Source organism: Acomys minous (genome assembly GCF_964271855.1).
Source record: "Acomys minous genome assembly, chromosome: 12".
Taxonomy (NCBI): domain Eukaryota; kingdom Metazoa; phylum Chordata; class Mammalia; order Rodentia; family Muridae; genus Acomys; species Acomys minous.
Genome location: NC_140493.1, coordinates 27,168,645 through 27,174,644, shown reverse-complemented (window position 1 = coordinate 27,174,644; position 6,000 = coordinate 27,168,645). Strand labels below are relative to the sequence as shown.

Below are 6,000 nucleotides of genomic sequence, written 5' to 3'. Positions count from 1 at the left end.
CAAGACTCAGTCTGTGACTGCGTTAAGGGCTCAGTGCGTGATCGGGGTCAGAGTTCAGGCTGTGAGTAGATTTTTGGCAGTGGTGTCAATGTCATGGTTGAGTCTAACTGTGGTTATAGTCTGTTTTCTGGCCATGGATGGTGCTTAGAAGATACTAAGAGGCTGGACATGGTGGCGCACGCCTATAATCCCAGCACTCCGGGAGGCAGAGGCAGGTGGATCTCTGTGAGTTTGAGGCCAGCCTGGTCTACAGAGTGAGTTACAGGACAGCCAGGGCTACACAGAGAAACCCTGTTGGGGGACCAGAGGTACCAAGAGTCTCTGTCTCTCTGGCTATGAAGAGACTCCTGGTAGGGGTCCAGCAACGTGGGGCTTGCTCAGTAGGAGACCACTCAGGGCTTACCTTTGGAAGGAAACAGATTTGGGTACGGGGTGGTGCCTGGTGGGTCTAGGCTAGTGTAGGGATTGGGGGAGGAGCTACTTGGTTGTAAACTGGTGGCAAATCCCCTGGTTTAGAGTTGTAGGACCCTGAAGCGATTTGGCTGGAGGGATTATTTAAAGTTACTTGTGTCTGGGGGAGGGAGTGACAGAGATGAGGACAACTGAGGCTGCAATTGAGTTGGCATGTTGCTACTTCAGGGTGGCATTCTCTGCCTCTGACATTCCGCATGTCTGCAAAGATATGACGGTGCCCTGTTGAGGTCTTACCTTCCACGGTCTGGACTCTGGATCAAAAACTTGGGTGAGGGAAAATTGATGAAAGCAATGGGGCAAGGATGAATTCTCAGAGAGGAAGGAGGGTTAGGCCCTTGTCCCTAGAAGCCCCAGTCTGGGAGGCAAGACCACTTTGCCATGATGGCCCAGTTCAAGGGGGTCTTAGCGGTTCCCCAAGAGCCTCCAGGCCAGATCCCAAATCCCTGCCAGGGAGTTCTGCTGCCCTCCCACATCAGCAAGAAACAAGTGTGGAAACCGCTTACATCCTGACTCATAGCCTTGCAGCTGCTCAGCTGCCTCTTGGTCTGATAATCAGAGGCCCCCTGGTGACCAAAGGCTGTTACTGCAGCAAGAACGCTAAAGCAGGCCTAACTCCAGGGACTGGAAAGTTTAAGATGCTCAGCAATGATGATGATGATGGCACTGAGAGGCCTCCAGGGATACCGTCTCCTTTTTGTGATTCCAAATACCTTGGGTAGAAGGCCATTCCTCAAAAAGGCTAGGTGAATATGGTACTGATAAGTAGGATGGCCTGGTGAGGACCTTGTGGACTTCAGTGTGGTCCTGTGAGTCCTTCAAGGACACCCTACAAGTTGAGGTCTTGCAGGAGGAGTAACTGGTGTGTAGAGTGACATGTTTAGGGCCTGGGTGCCTAATTGGCTCGACGTGCTCCCCTGACACACAGAGATGCAGGAAGAGTGCTGACTGTGATGTTGATGGAGGGCACTGATCAGAGGTTTTGGTGGGGGGGCTACAGGACAGCACTGCGGGTGCTGACACCCAGGGGGAGAGTGTTGATAGTGGTTTTGAGTTTGTGTTGTTGTTAACAGTGGGCCTGAGGAGAGATGCAAACAGCTGGACCAGATGCGTTCTTGGGTAGCAATGGTACCAGTGGTCTGCTCAAGTGTGGAGAGTAGTGGATTCTGTACAAAAGGTCTGTACAAATTCTGTACAAATTCAGAGTGGATGGCAAGTTGTGAAAGAGGATTTGATGCAGAAGCACCCTGATGGAGAAGGACACAAGGCGACTTCCCTGAGCTCAGGGTTCCATCACTCTTCTTGTCAGTCTAGACCCAGGAGTGTCCAACTTTTTGACATTGGAACATGACATTGGGGTCTACCAACGTGTGGGGTCACATTCACCCATACATCCTGGGATGTGGGGAGGCTGGTGAGCTGCTTAATGAACATGTCTGGTAGAGAGACCACTTTAGGCACCTAACAGAGAAGGAACCAGAAGTCTTATGATGGAAGACAAGTCAGCTGAAGAGGCCTCTCTCTCCACCCATGGACGGAAACTGGCATGCAGGGTCACTTTAAGCCCACTTTGTTTTGACTCTGTCCCTGGCATTCTCACCCTCCCCCACCCCAGCATCACAGGACAGGAGGTCCTCCCCTAGGTAAGTGTAGACCCATCGGACCCAACTGAAAACAGTTCAGTGCCCCACCCCTGCTCTTCTTGGAAGGGCCCCAGTCCCTGCCTCTGATTCCCCACCTCTTTGCCCATCACTCATCCGACCCACCCACCCAGTCACCCTCCACCTATGTATGCATCATCCTTCCATTTGCATGGCCCACCCATCTACGTAGCCCTCTCTCCCTAGGGCCACCCACCGAATCGACTCTCCCCCATTCCTGCTCACTCTCACCCGCCTTCACAATTCCACCGACCCTGACCCTAATGGCCACCTGTCCGTCCATCCATCCACCCTCCCGACAGCCTCTACCTACATTCACCTGCCTCCTCCTCCCACACACCTATAGGTCTGTGCGTCTGTGCACAGCCCTCAACCCCTCATCTCCATCCATTCGTTTTGTTGGTCCATCACCTGTCACCCAGATGCAGCCACTCCCCTGCTCCTGGAAGAAAGCACAGTCCCAACTCTTAGCTTTCTGGCGTGGGGCAGGAGCCGGCTGTCTTAGGTGCGCGCGCCTGTGCGTCGCACCCCTTCTCCGTGATCCCGTTCCCCTCCCCCAATCCGCCCCCCGCTCGCGCTCCCCCTCTAATGTGTGATCTGGAAGCTCTATAAAGCCTGATGTAATCCGTAATGCAGTCTCTGGCTCCCGATTCGGGATCCAGTTTCAGAGAGCGAGAGATTGGGGAGCGCCGGCAGCCGGGCGGGGGAGCAGCTTGCCTCTCTCCTCCTCCTTCCCCGCGTCCTCCGCCTCCTCCTTCTTCTGCCCGCGCCGCCCCGCCCCCGGCTCCGCTCCGCTCCCCCCGCCCCCCCCCCCCAGGAAGGGAAAAAAGGCGAGAAGAGCCGGGCAGGCGAGAGGACCGGAGCGGCGGCGCGGCCGGAGAGGGAGCGGCGGGCGCAGGCGGCGGCGGCGGGCGCGGCGTTGGCGGCGGCCCCGGCAGAGCGAGCTGAGCGGGCGAGCCGGCGGAACAGGCGTCCGCGCCGCGTCCTGGCTCGGCTCCGGGCCCGCGCGCCCAGCATAGCCCGCAGCCCAGGCATCCGGACCCTCCTGGCGCCCGGGGGGCTCCACCAAGCAGGGGGTGGGGAGGAGTCTGAGAGCGCCCGCGGGTGCGCTCTTGGGAACGTCTCGGCGGGGCCCAAAGCGTGTCGGGGGCGGCAAGCGACAGTAGCCCCAGCTCGGATCGGGCGCGCGGCTCCGCCGCTGGCGACGCGGTGCGCTCCGGGGGCTTTGCAAGTCGCTGGATCAAGTCTTTGCTCGCCCGCGGGGCCTCTGCTTCTGGGGAAGGTAAGAGAGGCTCCGGAGGGGGGTGGGGGCACGGCGAAAGGGGGCGTCTCGTGCTGGGAGGGGGTCGGAGGAGGGGTGGCCTCCCGGACTAACCAACTTCGCCGTTTGGGCTTCGCAGCTCCTAGGATTAGGCTCCGAGCTTGGGAGTTTGAACACCCCCCCCCACCCCGACACACACACACACACACACCAGCCCCATTCCCCCAGCCCCCTTCCTCCTCCAGCGGCGGTAACGGAATCTGGCAGGTCCCTGCGCTCCCGCATTGGGCGGGCTGAGGAGGGGGCGCCCTGGACGTGGGAGAGGCTTCTTGGTGCTCTTCACCTCCCCCTCATCCTCATCAGGCAGAGCCGGGCCAATCTGGCAGGCTGAGGCGGGGAAGGACCCCCTGCTCTATCGCCAGCACAGACCCAAGGCGCGCTGGGGAAGGCGTTCCCGTGGTGCTTCGACACATAGATGCTGGCAGGGGTCTAAGGGAGCCCCGCCTGGCTCCCTATGCCGGCCCAAGGAGGATAAGGAGAGACAACCCGATGTGTCCCCTATTCCCTGATCTTACCCAAAGCCCGTTACATATATTATAGGGCCCGGCTGCATTATCCTCTCCCCCACCCCACGCACAGAGCTGGAGGCGGGCAAAGAACCCCCCAGACTTCTCACAGCTCTCACCTTACAGACCCGACAATAGCAGCGGAGACCCCCGGAGGCTTGTCTCCAAATTCGGGAAAGGGCTATCCTAGTGCCCCCACCATCACAACTGACACGCGCATACGCCCTAGCTCGGTCCTTCCTGGTGTTCTTTTCTGTTCGCTTAGACAGGCGGCGCAGATAGGCTGCCCTGAACTTTAGGTCGGCCCGCTGCCCTCTCCGCCTGAAGCAGCGGGTTTGGGCACTGAGCACTCTCGGCTGCGTTTCTCCAGTGGGCAGAGGCCACCAGCCTCCGCGGCCGCTGCGCTCTTTCCGAGCTGCGTGCCACTGCCTCGAGGAATGAGCACGGCCCCCGCCCCCTCCTGAAAGTCTGAGGGCTCCGGATCCGGTCGGGAGCCCTTTCCTCTGGTCCTTTGCGCAGCCTAAGCAGAACAGAAAACGTCCCTGGCCCCGAGAGGTGGGCGGCGGAACCGAGAATCGCGGCGAAGCTAGGTGGCTCGAGGGCTGGTCTGAGGGCTGCGGCTCTGTGCTCGGATCCCTCTGCCTGGCTGCGGTGGCTCCTGCTTGGTCACTCCCAGGGAACCCAAAGGGCTGCACCAGCCTGGCACCCTCTCGGGCCTGTTGGGCACCCCTACCCTTTCCACTTTTATTCTGGGCTTCCAAGTTTCTCAGAGCGCGCAGACCGGGCTAGGACTAGACCAGCCCTAATCCGCTCCTTCAGCGCCCCTTCCCTCCCTCAAGTCCCCATCACGTTCCTCTCCCCTGGGTCTGAGGCGGCAACTCCGAGGGAGTTGAAAGGCATGAAGGCGAAGGCGCGTGGGTGGGCACGGGGCGCGCACTCCCGCCCCAGAGGAGCCGCTTGGCATATGTGTTGGGGAGGGGGTTGGGAGGTCTGCGCGTCTGCATCATGGGGGCCCAAAGAGACCCTCTGTGTCCCCGCTCTGTAGCCACAAACACACGCCCCTCCTCGTGAAAGCTACTGCAGGGGCACAAACAGCGGGCGGAGGCGTGGGGAGAGAAGCTGGGGTCCTTTTTCACTATCTGAGAGGCGTTATCCCGTATTTTGGGATCCGAGAAAGCGAATATAACATCTCCCAGAACCTTCAAGCCTTCCATTTCTCAGAGACCCTTGCAGCAACAGCAGCAAGGGAGGTCGAGGAGGTAGCTGCTCCCTTCTCGACCGCGGGTGGCCACAAAACTCTGCTTTCGGACGCCGCCAGGGTGCCGTAGGTAGGGTCTGGCTGTGAGTACCCAAGCAAGGTCAAGCAGGCAGAGAAAGGGGCAGGGGCTCCTGGGCGCGTCCCCGCGCGCGCAGATTTGGGGCCTTCGAAGGGGGTGTGGGTTGCTCGTAGTCAGTCCCGCGAGCCTGCCTGGCTCCCGGTACTGAGAAATGGACATAGCGTGAGTTCGGGGATCCCGGAGCGCCTCTCGCCCCGCACGGGGCCCTACGCCCTCCCGCTCCCCTTGATCGCAGCTGTTCGGCACTGCCTTCAGACTTGTTGCGCCTCAATCGGGGGACTGGAAACCGGCGGGGTAGCTCCATAGCCCAAGAGGCCGGGGCAGAGCCCCAAGGCCAAAGGATGTGCCAGGGCCCGCGGATGCGCGATGCGCTGGAAGCGCGTGCAGGGAGTTTGCTGCCTCGGATCTGAGAGAAGGACGCTTGTCCCTGCCTCGATCCCGCGCGGGGGCGGAGAGAAGGCGATTTTGTCGCCTTTGGCTTCATACCGCACTCCTATGGACCTTGAGCCGCAGAGGGGCCGCCGCCAAGTTGCTGAGCCCTCCAAGACCCTTCCTTTGCTCATAGGCTCTTGGGCCTCGGTAGCTGAGACCGCGAAATGGGAACGCGCATTATGTTCTTGGAACCTTTGCAGCCCCGACCCCTCGTGCATATCCGGAGATCCCGACGTTCCGGGTCCGCAGTGTGTTGGGCCTGCGGCGTCCAG

The 6,000-nt window shown here is 60.2% G+C and overlaps 1 protein-coding gene across 3 annotated transcripts in view; it reads left to right on the top strand.

Moving 5' to 3' along the window:
- The first annotated feature begins 3,075 nt into the window (after nucleotides 1-3,075).
- Nucleotides 3,076-6,000, top strand: part of ADGRB1 (adhesion G protein-coupled receptor B1) — a 71,896-nt gene continuing 68,971 nt past the window's right edge. For 2 of the 3 annotated variants that reach the window (XM_084751231.1, XM_084751230.1), the window contains exon 1: nucleotides 3,078-3,414. The gene's annotated coding sequence lies outside the window, so the exon portion shown is untranslated. Of the gene's footprint in view, nucleotides 3,415-6,000 lie in introns of all 3 variants that reach the window. The other variant, XM_084751229.1, reaches the window with a different exon arrangement.